Raw genomic sequence first — 14,101 nt, forward strand, 5'->3', positions numbered from 1 at the left:
CTTGAGCATTTGGGAGTCCATTCTCCCTCAATTTATCTTCCCTCAAACCCATTTTTCCCTGATTTTTCTAGTTGGTGTCATCTCAGGTACCTCCCAACAAAAGCACAGTGATTGCCAAGAAAAATGAAGTTGTATTTTCCATTTCTCTTGAGATTAATTTCCAAGATTTGTAGATAAATCCCCAGGCCTCCCTACATCCATTTTCCACTGATACATTAATGGAGTTTTATAAAAATATTAGTCTCCCCTAGAGAGCCCATAGTTTTGAGTGTTTTCTCCCTGGAAATGTTGAATTTCCCATAATGAATCCCCCATACCCTATTTCCACTTTCCCATAAATGTCAAAGAAATTAATTTCTATGGTGACTCACTTACTAGGATATTATACAGACCAGTGGGTCGATGAGGTAGTTTTAGGATTCTTATCAGTGTTCACAGTTGGGCAGAAACCTTTAGTTCTTTTTAATTACAGTCATTTTTTGTCCAATTCCATGCATGATCAATTTATGAAGTTTAAAGTTGAAGGTGTATTCAAATATCAATCATTTTTAGTGTATATCATGTTATTTCACTAGGCATATAGATTCAAGTTTAAATTGCAGAAGATGGACGAGCAGGGTGACCCATTGTCAGTTATCCATTGGAATTCTCTGGTAAGGAGAAATTCAGAGGAGTATACTTATGCATATTTTGTAGACCAGTTCCTTCACAAATATTTGTGTTTATTATGTAGTGATATTATACCAATAACATCTCCAAAAATCAAGAAATTTTTGCACTTCTGAGAGTAGTCAAATGTTGGTGACTGGTATTTATACTAGAACTATACAGAGATCAGAATTTATGGATGTGAGAAATGGGAAACAACATGAACATTAACAACAAGTATTGTAACTTAGTTAACAACACAAGCATTAGTTTTAGATTCCTCAGAAAAACTAGCTCAATCCTTAGGGGAATTATCATCGACAAATAAAGAAGTAGATAAATTATGAGCAGCACTTTGGAAGATGGAAGAAGACAAGATTAAGGAAAACAATGTATACTTGGAAGAATTGAAAAAAAATTCAAATTGGTTCAACAGATTCAAAAGTATGGAGATCAATATATCAGTATTCAGATTTTTGTAGAAGCCAAACGGAACATTTGGTGCAATATCAATGACAATGTTACAAAGTTATGGCCATCAATTCAAATAATTTTTGAACAAGAGGAACTAGTCTAGAGAGTTAAAGCAACAGTGGAAGAAACCAAAGTTGATATTTAGCATAGGCCAAAGGAAACACAGAAAATCACAAGAGTGCCAAATTCCAAAAGCAAAGATGAGCTTGAGGATTTGAACATTCAGGACATGACAAAGACAATGATGGAAGTCGTAAGAGTTTTTACTAATAAAAATATGATGTTGTAGTTGGAGAATAAGTCTAAAGAACTAGGGCTACAGGTCAGAAGATTTAATATTAAGTTTGTTGTGTTACAAGAGAAAGGACTTCCAACTCTCATAAATTCTAATGGAAAATTGATTCCATTAGAAAATTACTAGTAACAATTATGTAACATAGTTGCAAATGCATCTAAGTTTGCAAAGGCAAAGGGACCTATCAGTGGGGAAGCCTTTTTGAAAGGCCTACAGTTTGATTTAAACATACAACATGAGATTCATCATTTGTTTTTGAATAAACCAACTTTTCAAACTTACACTGAGGTAGATGAAAGGTTTAGAGACACGGTGAACTTTTCTATCCTAGGTGAAGAATGATGGGACCAATTATTGGAGTTGGTTGAATAAGGATAAACAGAAAACCTACAATTTTTGCACAAAACAGAAAGAAGGAGCTGGAAAATAGCCACAGTCAACAACATATTTCCTTCAATTTTTCAACAAACAACCAAATTTGTCCAAAACTTGTATTTTCCAATTCTATTTCAGAAATATATGTAATTTTGTTAGATATTACTTTGTAATCAACTCCTTTTTTGAATTCTAAGTTAGTTCAATAACAAGTCTATAAATATTTTGTACTAAGACTTAGAAAAGGTTGGAACTTGTATGAAGAAAACAATTGTGAATTGATGTAAGTAGTGGATTGTACTCAAAGTGATCAATTTACAAAAACAGAGAGAGTTTTTTTCTAGGATTCTCGTGTCAAACAATTGGTGATGTGTTTTCTTATGTAAAGTTGTTGTTTTTCTCACTTTCCATATGTTTCTTCCCTCTTTATTGTTACAAGAAGATTAAGGGCTGAATTTGCTTAAGTGTACAGTACTCTGGCATGTTAACAATATAAATGTTTTCTTCTCAGATTTAGGTATAGAATTCATTTGTATATGGTTTATATTTAAATTAATCTTAAATCATATTCATCCTATTCACACCACAATAACTCTATAAGATCCAAGAGTTTTCCTATCCCGCCCTCTTACAACTACTCGGTTATTTTTATAATTTATTACTCAAAACTTTATGACTCCATGCCCAATGTACTCTTCCAACATCTTTCAACCAAAATTTTGAAAAACCATACTCAAACTTAAATAACTAGCCTAAGTTCTTAAAAACATAAATCTAAATCATACAATGATATCCCTATTTGAAGCTGAAAGCGATAAATACCTGCTTTAAAAGTCATTTTGTGGTTAACTTTGTAGTTTTCTTCATAAACCTAGGAAAATTATAGAGTGATAACATTATCATGACCATACTAGGGAATTGACCTTAAAAAAAACATATTTCTATGGTAAATATTCTTTTCAGAGATCCAAAGCTATTTCTTTTGGGTGACAATGAACTAGATGTTATTTAGGATGATGTTCCACCCAGAATTTGTACATATACCTATTTGTAAATAATCTATTTCAATATCTAGCTCCCAGGAAAATCTACACCAGATCCCGCCTAGATCGCAACCCACCTGAAATTGTAAATAATATTGAGAAGTTTATTAGGAAGAAGAGTTTTACAGAGAGACATGCAAGAAATAATCCTTCTCCATGAGTTAATTCGCTTCCAGAGAGTTTTATAACTATTGAGGATATTGAATTTGACTTACCTTTTCAACAGAGTCTTTTCTGAAACAAATCAAAAAGCTTTGTCCCTGAGACAGTCTTTGATGAAAATATTTTGAAACCATATATCTCATCACATCAGCCTATCATTTCAGATTCTAATAAAGATGTTGTAAAAGATTCCAAAAAACTTGAAGATTTGGCGACTAAATTGAATGAGGCAGTTGAGAAACAATTTACAGATCAATCAACTACGTTTTTTTCTTTTGCCTCATCATCAACCCCTCCCATGGTTTCTCTTTCCACCATTGTTCCCATTTCATCTACCATTTAGACTCCTTCTATACCAACTCAAAAAGTCATAATTCCACCTTCTTTACCACCCCTAACATCCAACACAATTGTAGTATCATCATCTTCTCATATTCCTTTCATGGCAACACGTTATGTCCCTCTCGCTTTACCAGGACAACTGAATTCCATGCCCTTGACTTATGGGCAATGTATACCCCAATTTGATAGCATTGGGTCTATCACAACACAATAACACATAGACCAGATGAATGACTTCTCATATTTGGAAGAATTTGATGATGATGATGTGAAAATGAGGCTCTTTGCACAAAATTTGGTAGGGGAAGTTAGAAAATAGTTTAGGGGATTTCCATCACGTAGTATTGTATATCTAGAACAATTTCACTAAAGTTTCCTTTTAGGATGGGAAGTAAAAAAGACGCCTCTTCCAATCCTGGCAGAATATCAGAGTCTAAGGAGAGCTCCCGAAGAAAAAGTTCAGGATTATTGCACTAGTGTTAACAATGTTTACAATTTGATTCCTGTAGCAATACAACCTCCACCAGGTTAGCTTTAATCTAATTTCTAGATGGATTTGATGTCGATATGGCTTATCAATTAAGAGAGAGAAATCTAGCTACCCTGGAAGAAATTAAAAGAAATGTTGTTAGTGTAGAAGCAAATTTGTTAGCCAAAAGAGAAAAGTTACAAGCTAAAAGAAGAGCGACCATCAAAGAAGAACCTTCTTCTTCATCTGATGCAAAGCTAGACACCTTATTTAAAATGATGGAAAGGATGATGGAAATAATGAGTTTGACTGACAGGACTCCAACAAGAGAACCTCAAGGGAGTTCACAGATTAGAAATGCTAACTTTAGGAGGAATCCGCCCCAAATTAAATAGAGGGAGCAAAGAGCCCCAACAGATCTTTAGCAAATCAGACCTATGTTCTAGGATAATTATGCAAATGAAGGACTTGAGATAGCATATGACCCTAAATAGAATCAGATTAATCTTTTTGGCGAAGGAGAAATAGACAATATTTTCTTAACCATGGAGGAACAAGATATGTTCTTGTTGTTAGAGCCAAAATTCATCCTTATAGAGTCAAATGCTTATACAAAGGGACATCAAAATGCTATTATGGAAGTACACAAACAATATAATTTGAGAAGAGAGAAGGTTTCAACAAACCCTCCCAACAAAATTCAGATTGATACACCTTCCAATAGCTAGACAAAGGATGACTCTCTAAAAGAGGTTTCTCAAAAGAAAGATGTAAGTATTAAATAAGTAGATAAACCTAAAAATTATTTATGTATTGAAAATGTATTAGCCAAGGTCAATTTCTATTCCTTTGACAGGATTGATTAACATGAATGCATATAGAACTCAAGTCATGAAGGCACTAAAGATAGGGGAGGGAACACACATAGTTAACTTAAGTGATGACCGACCTAAATTACTATTTAGACCTGAAGTTGAAGGGAAGTCATAGGATGGTAATGTGCCACCATTATATGTGAGTCTAAACATTCATGACTACATTTTGCACAATTCCATGCTTGATTTTGGTGCTTCGTACAATCTCATTCCTAGAGTCATTATGGAAAAGCTAGGATTAGATATAGCAAGGCCTTATAAAGATCTTTAATCTTTTGATTCTGAAAAAGTAATATTTGTAGGTCTCATCAAGGATTTATGTTTGTTTCTTGCCCAAATCCTAGCAAAGAGTGTGGTTATGGATATTGTAGTGGTTGATATACCTCCCAAATATGGAATGTTTTTATCAAGATCTTGGGGGAAAAGTTATGGCATACCTTAAAAATGGACATGAAATATGCAAATATTCCTGCCTTTGGTCAACAAACAATGTTATGAAACCAGCTCAAGAAAAGATAGAAATGATAGATCAACGCCTTAGAATTCAGCCTCTTCGAGGGGGAAACCTCCTTTACATTACATAAATGAAAAATTCTTGAATGATTCAAATGACAAAACCTCCTTTCTATATATAAGAGTCTAAGGAGTCACAATATAATCTAGCTGACCTAACAATAATAATATAAAGCCACAAAAATAACAATAGAGGGATTTTATGGGGCACAGTAATAACAATATGGGGGCAATATGGGCACAACAATATTAATAAGGGGTATAACTACAATAGTAATGGGGTAATCACTAGTATTATAGGGACCCAAGATGCCCCTCTCCTTCAAAAAAATGTTGTCCTCAATGCTTGAGTAGTTCTGGATACTTCTGCATAAAATTATCATCCTCCCATGTGGAATCTTCAGCGGATAAGTTCTTCCACTTGATAAGAAACTCTGAAATTGATCGATTTCATAGCTGTTGAGTTCTTGTTTCTCTGACTGCTTCCGGTTCCAATATAATTTTTCCTTCCTCGTCAAGTTCTAGAAATATTGTTTGAACTGGGAGCTTATCGCCTATAACCTTTTTTAAACATGGAACATGGAAAACTGGGTGCAATCGAGAAGCTGCAGGAAGCTCCAATTTGTATGCTATAGTACCAATATTTTGCAACACCTTGTACGGACCATAATACTTTGGTGATAATTTATTATCCTTCTTAGCTTGCTTGAGGGACATTTGCTTATATGGTTGTAGCCATAGGAATACCCAATCACCTACATCAAAACTTCTTTCACTGTGATGTTGATCTGCCTGTTGTTTCATTCTATTCTGTGCCAACACGAGGGTATTCTTTAAGAGTTGGAGGACTTGTTGTTGATGTTCGATGTGATGTTCCACTGCCTAAACCTTAGAATTTGCTCTTGATGTGATGGATGGTGGTTGATACCCATAAAGTTCCATAAATGGGGTCATTTTTGTTACTGTATGGAAGGAAGTGTTATACCACCATTTAGCCAGAGGCAACCATTTGACCCATTGTGTATGTTTATCAGATACAAAGCAACGAAGATATCCTTCCAAACATTTGTTTACTATCTCAGTTTGCCCATCACATTGAGGATGATAAGATGAGCTATGAGCTAACTGAGTACCAACACAAGAAAATAATTTTGTCGAAATTTTTTTAGTGAAAATGGGATCTCTGTCACTTACAATAATCTTTGGGTTTCCATGTAGCTTTTGAATTGTTTCCATAAATGCAGTAGAAACTATACTAGCTTTAAATGGATGTGATAATGCGCAAAAGTGTGCATACTTGGTAAGTCTGTCAACTACCACCATGATGACAGTCTTTCCCTCAGACTTGGGTAAACCTGTGATAAAATCCATTGAAACCTCCTCCCAACGTTGGTTTGGAATGGATAAAGTTTGTAATAGACCTGGTGTCTTAATTGTTTCAACTTTATTTTTTTGGCAAACCAGACATTCCACCACAAACTTTTGAATATCTAATTTAAGGTCTTCCCAAAAAAATTCCTTCTTAACCCTGTGGTAAGTTTTTAAAAATCCTAAGTTCCCTCCTAAGGGAGAAGTGTGCAATTCCATAAGAATTTTTTGTTTTAGCTGGGAATTTTTACAGAGGTATAAGTGATGTTTGTACCATAAAGAATCATTTTTCTAGCTAAATGTATCAGACGTACTAGAATCTTGTTGTAACTTTCGAATAAGTGCCCACACTTCTTCATCATTCTTCCATTCCTCCCTTGCTTCGTTTATCCAATCTGGTTGGATAATAGAAATGGCGCACAACAACGCTTCCACATCCTCATCCTTTCTTGAGATTGCATCTGCCACCACATTTTTCTTCCCTTTTTTATAGATGATTTCAAAGTCATAACCCAACATTTTTGTGAACCACTTTTGTTTCTCTTCAGAGGATAATCTTTGTTCTAAAAAGTATTTAAGGCTATCATGATCCGTTTTTACCTTGAAGTGTCTTCCCATTAGTTAGGGTCACCATTTCTTAAGTGCATGGAGTATTCCCAACATTTCCCTCTCATAAATAGCTTTGCTTAAAAACTTTCCCTTGATTGGACAACTTTCAAAAGCAATGGATCTCTCATCCCGCATTAGAACAACACCAATTCCATTTCCTGAAGCATCACATTCCACAATTAAGCTTTTTGTGAAGTCCGGTGCTTGGCACATTGCCTCTTTAAGATTTTCAAAGGCCTTTGTTGCTTCCGGAGTCCATGAAAATGCATCTTTATTAAATAATGTTGTTATAGGTGCTGCTATTCTCCCATAATTCTTAACAAACTTGCGATAATACCCTGTCAACTCGAGAAATCCTGACAGATGCTTTATGGATGTGGGGATTTTCCATTCCTTAATGGCTTTAATTTTGCTAGGGTCTACCTTAACTCCTTCATGAGATAATATGACCCAAATATTCCACCTCCTGGACTCCAAAGAAACATTTGGATCTTTTTGCATATAATTGTTTCTCCTCCAATAGTTGTAGCACGCTGTCAACATGTTCAACATGATCCTTCCAAGACTTGTTGTAGATTAGTATATCATCAAAAAATACTAACACAAATTTTCTAAGAAATGGTTTGAAATTGAATTCATCAAACCTTGAAATGTTGAAGGTGCATTGGTAAGGCCAAAAGGCATGACCAAAAATTCATAATGACCCTCATGAGCTCTAAACGCTGCTTTTGGAATGTCTTCAGTCTTCATTCTGATTTGATGATATCCTGAACAAAGATCCAACTTGGTAAAGTAAATTGATCCATGCAATTCATCGAGTAATTCATCAATGACAGGAATGGGGAACTTATCTTTAATAGTGATCTTGTTGAGCTCCCTATAATCTGGACACATGGGCCATGATCCATCCTTCTTGTGCACCAATACTACTGGAGCAGAGAAAGAACTTTGACTCGGTTGAATTATACCAGCCTCTAGCATTTCTGCAACGATACATTCAATTTCACTCTTTTGGACATAGGGATATCTGTATGGCCTGATGTTTGGAGGAACACTTCCGGGAATCAGATGAATAGCATGATCATGATTACGCATAGGTGGGAGACCTTTGGGAGTCTCAAATACCTTGGAATGATTGTCCAGGGATTTTTGAGATCTGGAGAAATAGATGATTCTGATGTGGAAACATCTAGCGAACATAATTGTGCAATTACACCTATTTGCTCCTTTTTTAGAAGCTTTGTCATACCATTAGAGCTGATTATCTTTCCTAGTTTCCCTACAATACCCCTTAATTCAACTTCCTTTCCTTCCGTAGAAATTTTGATGAAAAGTTCTTGAAAATTAAAAGTAATTGTACCCAAGGATTGTAGCCATTGGACTCCTAGTACAACGTCAGCACCTGCCATTGGAATGGAAAGCATTGGGCTAGTCAATACATATTCTCCCATGGATAGCTTGATATTATGGCACTTTCCAGAGAAATTTATTGTTCCTCCATTTTCAATCATCACTTGACACTCTGGTGCTGGATATAGGAAACAATTCAATTCTTTTGCTACCTTACAATGAATAAAATTTTGGGTGCTTCCTGAATCAATCAACACTATTACCTTTTTCTTCTTCATTTGTCCTTCTGTCTTGATGGTTTGAGGAGTGGTAATTCCCACCAATGCATTACAAGATATGGTCGGATTTATTTGTTCTTCATCTAGGCTTTATTCCTGGAGTATATCCTCTTCTTTTGACCTTTCTTGCTCCTTTTCTTCTTCCTCTTCACAATCTATGTAGAATAATTTCTTCTCAGCACACTTATGACCTTTAATGTATTTGCTATCACAACTGTAACAAAGCCATTTTGCTATTTTTTCTTCCAATTTTTGTCATGTCAACCTTATAGGTTGTGGAATACTAGGAGAAACAACCCTTCCATCTTTATAGTCGTGAGTGGTATGCTTCCTGGTTGCCATAATTTTGCTTTCCATTTTTCTTGCTAACCTGAATGCCTTCTTTAATGAATCGAGTTCCCAAAGGCAAACATCATGTTGGATATTATCCTTTAAAGACCCTATGAACAAATCAATCCTATGCTCCTCTGGAATATCTTTTACCCTTATGTTCAATTTTTGGAACTCCTCAATGTGCTCCATTATTGAACCCTTTTGTTTGAGACTTATCAATTGGCTAAAAAAATGTGTTGCTTTTTGTATCCTCATAATGTGCTATCAATTCTTCCGCAAAAATTGCCCAAGTGATAATTTTTTTATGAGAGAATAGCCATTGATACCATACAAATTGATTTGGTTCCAAATATAAAGTTTCCATACGTACCTTTTGTGTGTTTTTCACATTATTGAGATCGAAGAATTGCTCCATCTGTAATATCCATGTGGCGGGATCCTTGCCATCAAACTTCCTCATATCATTTTTTGGAATATGGTGGGTCTTAGATCCAAGATTAGAGTCTATGGAATAATGATTAACATTTCTTTTGTTCGCATCATGAGTTTCCTTTACAACCTTTCACCATTAGTAAGTATTTCTTGTAGAAAATCTGTCAAATTTGTCTTCAAATCTACCATGTCTGTCTTCAAATATGTCTTCAAATCTGCCATGTCTCTCTTTAAATCTGTCTTCGAATCATCCATCTTAGCTTCCATGCACTTTATCTTAGATTCCACGCCATTTATCTTAGATTCCATGCCATTTATCTTAGCTTCTGTTAGCTTTTGTGAGAGTGACATTTGTTGTACATGTTCTTGTAATTTTGATATATCATGTAGCATTTCTTCTTCTTTATCATGAGTCATGCTAGAGCTTTCAGGTTCCTTACTAGGTGTTTGCATTTTCTTTCCTCGTGGCATCAGTTACCGATAATAATGCTTTACTATTCCCTTTGAATTCCTTCAAACCAAGCTTACGCAAAAATTTAAAAAAACTACACACTTTTTTTTCACTTCGTAGAAGCCTGATATTGAATCTGATGTATCTCTGTAATTTCGGATCATCCAGTTCTGAAATTGCAACCTATAGTATCCTTCTGTTTCCTCTTTCCAATGCCACCAGTTTGATATAAATTTGATTCTCCAAGGAAGAGTTATGCAAAATCTCCCACAGTGACCTGCTTATAGACTAGTTCAGTAGAGAAAATTTGTATGACGTGCCACGAGTCACTATTTCAACCTTTGGCTCTGAAAAAATATATACAAGACACTACAGTCCATCCTCTTTCTGTACCTTCTTAAGAAATTTCAATTCGATGGTCAGAAAGAAAGTTATGACGATTTTCCCCAGGTCACCTGTTTGGAATGTAATTCATGAGTCTGCAAGAAGACCCACTTCCTCAGATCATATATCCGCAAATATAGTGCAAACAGTTCTACAATTTGGACCTGAGATTCAGCGCGATGTCTTCTCAAATGGGTTTTTTTTGCAACTTATGAAACGTCGCAGAAAAAAAATTATAGTGAAAATGCCACGATGACCTGTTTGGAGCAGCAAAACCCTAGAATCCAAAGCTCTCATACCAAATGTTATGAAACCAGCTCAAGAAAAGATAGAAAAGATAGATCAACGCCTTAGAATTCAGCCTCTTTGAGGGGGCAACCTCCTTTACATTACATAAATGAACAATTCTTGGATGATTCAAATGACAAAACTTCCTTTCTATATATAGGAGTCTAAGGAGTCACAATATAATCTAGCCGACCTAACAATAATAATATAAAGCCACAAAAATAACAATAGAGGGATTTTATGGGGCAGATTAATAACAATATGGGGGCAATAGTGTTGTTGGGAAAAGTATCCAATACGGAATGACCCTATCCCACTCTAAGGGTGATAGTACCTCAGCAACAATCAAAGCAAAGCTATTCGAGATTACTTCTTTATGAGATGTAAGAGAGGGGAGAAAGAGATCCACTAACCGTTGTCTTCCGCTAATGATTGATCCAATCTTCTCTCTTTGCTGCTTGTTCCCAGCTCCTTGCTCTTTCACTGGCCCAGCTACACCAAGATCCTGCAAAATGGCAAGAGAGGGAAACTACAAGAAGCATACATTCATAATTGATTCAAGGATTAGGATAAATCAAATACACAAGTATAGCAATACATCATTGAGACACATGCATATAGAAGAACCTAAAATGCTTTATTAATGGAAGAAGTAAAGTTCAGGAAGTAATACAACCATAAAAGACCCAATCCAGCATCACCTCCCAGTAGAAAGAAATCTCCTCTTCACCTCCTTCAAGCAAATCACCCAATAGTTCTATACTCAAACCAACAACACTTCCTTACATTCACAAGATTCCAGCCTCCCTAGACCTCATGAGAGAGCTCTATATATAGGAGTTTTGGAGAAAGGATGAGTCAGCTTGTAGCTGGCATGAAGCTGACTAGTGTCCTCTCCCACTTCAGTTATTCTTCAGTTCTTGAGTCCACTTGGAGGTTCTTGCTTCCACTTGGAGATCTAGACCCTCTTACTCATCACAAGACGAATTCCCTGATCCAAGTGTCATTTTGGAAGCTTCCTGGGCATTGACACCTTGAGGAATGACTGTGCCACTTGGCCAAACTCGCCCAACGCAGGTAGCCTTCTTTGCAGTTGACATTCAGCGTAGGTACACAGTGGAGCAGTTGACATTCAGCGCAGATGCTCAGTGGAGCAGTTGACATGATCCAGAATTAGCTTGTTTTTGAGTGTTTTCAGGTGGAGAACTGATATTTAGTGTTGTGGTTTGCTGACCTTGTTCCTCTAGGGGCAGGAACAACATGTTTAGGGACTTTGGATCCCTTATATTATTGACATTTCATGCTTCATGCTGTAAGGCACAAAAATGTCTATAACAGTTGCCCCCTAAAGTATGAGGTTGTTTATCGGGTGAAATGCTTTATCAGGAGGATCCGAAGTTCATTCAATCACTGAGAGGTGACCTGTAATAAAATACATTACAATACATTATTTTTCATTCTTCTTTCATGATCTAGTTGAGGCGGGCATTCCCATGCTCAACTTTATAAATTCATTTTGGTACATATAACAGACGATCGTCTGATGGTAGACTGATAATTCTCTGCTGAAATTATCATCCTTTGAGTAGGATGATCATCTGCTGCAATGATGTACATGTCAAATGTTTTTATATTTCCTGAATATATATCGCAGCCCGGATGGATGAAACTAGATCTGGGGTCTTCAAACTCGTTCGATCTTCACTCTAAGTACAAGTCGATCCATGTGAGAATTGCGCTGAAGTTGAACATGGAAAGACATTGCTTGATTACCGGTCAATAATGTAAACCGTTAACAAGCGCGAGAGGAATCACCGATAATGATAATGACCCTCAAGGTACTGCAGTACAATTCACGTGGTGTGAATATAGGACTTGGCGTCGAACACCATGCAAAATCTTCTGGTCGAAGGTCATTGATGTATACCTGTCGCCGGAAGTGAGAAACTTGCCATTGAGGCATGCAAGCTTCAAAGTACTGAGGGGGGTGTTCCTAGATCAACTTCTTGGATAATGAGCTGAAGTCGACAAGAAGCGATCCGTCAAAGGACGGCCTTAATGAATCCCACATCAGTGACAAGGAACGGAGCTAATGATTTTAGTGGAGGTGAAAACAATCTGTGAAATATGATTCAGGGTGGCGATCATGGGTGGATGAAGGATAATGTATGGCAGTGGATGGGACACGGTTGACTCTTTCTGAACAACATCTCTTGAACATATAACGACACTGATGCGATGGATCGGTAGTATTACCCCAAATGTGGATGGTTTTGCGAAGACCATGGTGATGAGACCGGTGAATGAAACAACCCAACCCGATGTGATACGGAGGAAAAGTGTCATGTTCAAGAGTGACTTGCTACCATTAAAGCTTTGAGGTTCTCCCAATTTTTCCCCAGTCATTTCTGACCAGTACCTCTTTATTTTTGTCAAGCTTGAGGAGGATAACATATGCTTGTTCTATAACCTGCCCTTCGGGCAAGCCCATCGCTATGTTTTAACGAGCCTAGCGATAGGGAAACTCGTTCTCGTCTAAAGACAAGTTTGTCACTATTTAATCATTTTAACGAGTCTAACGACAAGGAAAACTCGGTCCTTTTCCTTTTTAGAGAGTCTGAAAAGGTACAGAAAGTAAACTCCAAAATTCCTTTTTCGTCATCTAATCCCTTAAGTCCGAAAAAGTATAAAACAATACAGAAGGGATGAGTTTTCGATAACTTTAACGAGCCGAATAAAACAAGCGCTCGACCTTTTTGTGCAATAATCCCTCAGGTCCAAAAAGATTAAAATCTAGAGGAGGGATAGCTCTTCCGGTCACTTTAACGAGCTGGAAGGCCAAAACTCGGCAAACTTTTCATATTTTACGAGTGAGATGAAAAGAGCTTAAAGAAGACTCGTCTTTTGAGGAACGAGTGATAAATAGGGATAGCAGCAGATTCCAGGTAAAGGTTGGAATTTTCCAATCACGGCAGTGTCACAAGGATGGCTAAGTGAAATCACTCTTCGCAGTTGTTCGTCAAAATGAGTAAACAATCATATGGGGGTGAACGATTGGCCAAATGGAATGGAGGTGGCAGGTGCAAACACGACCAAGGCTTTTTATGGCTAATAAATTTTCGATCACAATGGTTATTTACCGGGATAGGTTCATTTTTTAATGAGCTTGAACTCTGGAGGAAACTTTTGCTCACAATCGCTGTTCTATTTTTTAACGAGCATAAATTCCGCGTTAAAACTACTCGATCTTATGTTTATTTTTTAACGAGCATGAACTATGTGCTAAAACTGCTTGGATCTCGCTTTTCTATTTTTTAACAAGCATAAATTCTGCGGTAAAACTGCTCGAATATATGGTCAAATTTTGATTTTTTACGATTACTAGTTTTCCTCTTCTCAAGTATAGTACTGT

Source organism: Pinus tabuliformis, chromosome 5_1 (genome assembly GCF_031772625.1).
Source record: "Pinus tabuliformis cultivar Carrire ecotype Pingquan chromosome 5_1, CPIR1, whole genome shotgun sequence".
Taxonomy (NCBI): Eukaryota; Viridiplantae; Streptophyta; class Pinopsida; order Pinales; family Pinaceae; genus Pinus; species Pinus tabuliformis.